Source organism: Atractosteus spatula, unplaced genomic scaffold, assembly GCF_055471065.1.
Source record: "Atractosteus spatula isolate fAtrSpa1 unplaced genomic scaffold, fAtrSpa1.hap1 Scaffold_135, whole genome shotgun sequence".
Classification (NCBI taxonomy): domain Eukaryota; kingdom Metazoa; phylum Chordata; class Actinopteri; order Semionotiformes; family Lepisosteidae; genus Atractosteus; species Atractosteus spatula.
The window spans coordinates 96,383-99,275 of NW_028296692.1; the positions used below are offsets into that span (position 1 = coordinate 96,383).

Below are 2,893 nucleotides of genomic sequence, written 5' to 3' on the forward strand. Positions count from 1 at the left end.
CTGAGTGCTGGGTCAGCTTTTGCTAAAAAGAAGACAAAGTGTTGAAAACGAAATACGCTAAACGCAGATTGAAACGACAATTCCACTATCAGAAAAAATATTTTAGCAACCTACTTCTTCAGTTTGCATAGCAGAGGAATCCGATGATTCACTACTCAAAGAAGCCATCTTCGCAGCAGTCAATATCGGGGCCTGACAGCTCAGGTTTCACATTTCAAAACCGGCAAGTCGGCTAATTTAAGCATAAACTCCAAATTTGTAACCATGCCTACATAGCTCAAGACATTTTTCAAATGGTTGTGATGTTTTAGAACGCCCCACCATATCCCCCCGCCCCAAAATCACACGTGTTTTATCGAGAGTGAAAAGTAATCACTTTGAATTAAAATATGTAAGCTTATTTCAATGACAAATTCTCAACAACTTTTCAAATGTTTGAAATGATTTTCCACGTACCGTGAACGTAAAGTCTTTAAACCTTAAAAATATTAACATGCAACCCAAGCCTCAAATGATGTGTTTCTCTAGAAAAGAAATTACATTGAATCAAAAAATGTAAAACTTATTTTATCTTTTGAGAAGAGCGTTGTAGGGCAGGTTTTTATATTTTCGTGGATAGGTCATAAAAGTGTTAAAATAATTGAATTAGACACATTTAGCAGCGATAAATTATAAGCACAAGCAAAAATTGATATTTATAACGCTTATAGATTTTAACAATATAACAGACTTTACTAAAATGTTTACTTTTAAATTAAATATTACATCACAACATGTCCACACCCAGGCACCTGCCGTTAAAGGTTATGGGATGTAGAGATACAGTATATAAGGTTCATGATGAGAATAAAAAACGCTCACGCTAATACACAAGCACCCGTGTCTCGCCAAAGCTGACAAATAAACAGACGGACAAGCCGCACTGCACGTGTGAACAGGGGAATGAGCGAGCGAGCGGGGATAGGGCGCCTCCTGCGCTTAAAAGCTTACAGCACCTGGTATTCCCAGGCGGTCTCCCATCCAAGTACTAACCAGGCCCATCCCTGTTTAGCTTCCGAGATCAGACGAGATCAGGCGTGCTCAAGGGGGTGTGGCCATAAGCGAGAGCAAGGCTCGCTGGCACCCTTCTTATAGAGAGGACAGCTCCGTCACCTCTTTTACGACGCTGCTTTTTTTCCCTTGCGTTTTTCTCTTCTTCCCACGTTCTCTCTCTTCACTGCCTTCGTCCCCGCTCTATTTCACTTCAGCCTTTCACTCTTGCTTCCTTCCAATGAGGACGGAGCTGCGGGAGAAAGGGCGCTATAGAGGATCGCTGTGGAGAGCTGCTGCTGTGCTTTGACATCTGAGCTCTGTGGAAAACGATCTCAATACAATTCTGAAAAACGCGACTCCCCGAACGCCAGCCGAACAAGTCTCCACAGCCGAAGCTCTGTGTCTCTTTTCAGCTGGCGATAAACCTTTCCTCGATCCTTTGCGGACTTGTAAAACTGTTCATGATCAGAATAAAAAACGCTCACGCTAATACACAAGCACCCGTGTCTCGCCAAAGCTGACAAATAAACAGACGGACAAGCCGCACTGCACGTGTGAACAGGGGAATGAGCGAGCGAGCGGGGATAGGGCGCCTCCTGCGCTTAAAAGCTTACAGCACCTGGTATTCCCAGGCGGTCTCCCATCCAAGTACTAACCAGGCCCATCCCTGTTTAGCTTCCAAGATCAGGCGTGCTCAAGGGGGTGTGGCCGTAAGCGAGAGCAAGGCTCGCTAGCACCCTTCTTATAGAGAGGACAGCTCCGTCACCTCTTTTACGACGCTGCTTTTTTTCCCTTGCGTTTTTCTCTTCTTCCCACGTTCTCTCTCTTCACTGCCTTCGTCCCCGCTCTATTTCACTTCAGCCTTTCACTCTTGCTTCCTTCCAATGAGGACGGAGCTTTGGGAGAAAGGGCGCTATAGAGGATCGCTGTGGAGAGCTGCTGCTGTGCTTTGACATCTGAGCTCTGTGGAAAACGATCTCAATACAATTCTGAAAAACGCAACTCCCCGAACGCCAGCCGAACAAGTCTCCACAGCCGAAGCACTGTGTCTCTTTTCAGCTGGCGATAAACCTTTCCTCGATCCTTTGCGGACTTGTAAAACTGTTCATGATTAGAATAAAAACGCTCACGCTAATACACAAGCACCCGTGTCTCGCCAAAGCTGATAAATAAACAGACGGACAAGCCGCACTGCACGTGTGAACAGGGGAATGAGCGAGCGAGCGGGGATAGGGCGCCTCCTGCGCTTAAAAGCTTACAGCACCTGGTATTCCCAGGCGGTCTCCCATCCAAGTACTAACCAGGCCCATCCCTGTTTAGCTTCCAAGATCAGACGAGATCAGGTGTGCTCAAGGGGGTGTGGCCGTAAGCAAGAAGAAGGCTCGCTGGCACCCTTTTTATAGAGAGGACAGCTCCGTCACCTCTTTTACGACGCTGCTTTTTTTCCCTTGCGTTTCTCTCTTCTTCCCACGTTCTCTCTCTTCACTGCCTTCGTCCCCGCTCTATTTCACTTCAGCCTTTCACTTGTAGCGGCAATGGTTGTTAATAAGTCAGAATTAAGTGTTGCTGTGCTTTTTCTAATGAGGCCCCATCTCTCTGTTCATCTCTGTGGTGCAGCCACAGAGAAAGTATTCATGCAGGCTGATTTAAATATGTTTTCTTTTGATAAGGGACAGCTCCCAAATGGGGATGCACTTAGCTAAGCTTAGCTATCATGATCAATGGTCATCCATTGGCGCCTATCTGTCTAGGGAGTGCCAGATGGACATCTGGACTGCATTCCTAAGTGTCAGGAGTAAGTGACTCACATCTCACCTTGATCAACCAATCAGGGACTGGTAGGGCCGAGTAACCCACGTGG

The 2,893-nt window shown here is 46.2% G+C and overlaps 2 non-coding genes and 1 pseudogene across 2 annotated transcripts; all 3 read right to left on the reverse strand.

Moving 5' to 3' along the window:
* Window positions 1–983: 983 nt before the first annotated feature.
* Window positions 984–1,102, reverse strand: LOC148809445 (5S ribosomal RNA). The gene has a single exon (XR_016087487.1). It is a non-coding gene; the product is annotated as a 5S ribosomal RNA (ribosomal RNA).
* Window positions 1,103–1,639: 537 nt separating this feature from the next.
* On the reverse strand, window positions 1,640–1,748 carry LOC148809446 (5S ribosomal RNA; annotated as a pseudogene).
* Window positions 1,749–2,284: 536 nt separating this feature from the next.
* LOC148809447 (5S ribosomal RNA) lies at window positions 2,285–2,403 on the reverse strand. Its single transcript, XR_016087488.1, has one exon. It is a non-coding gene; the product is annotated as a 5S ribosomal RNA (ribosomal RNA).
* Window positions 2,404–2,893: the final 490 nt, after the last annotated feature.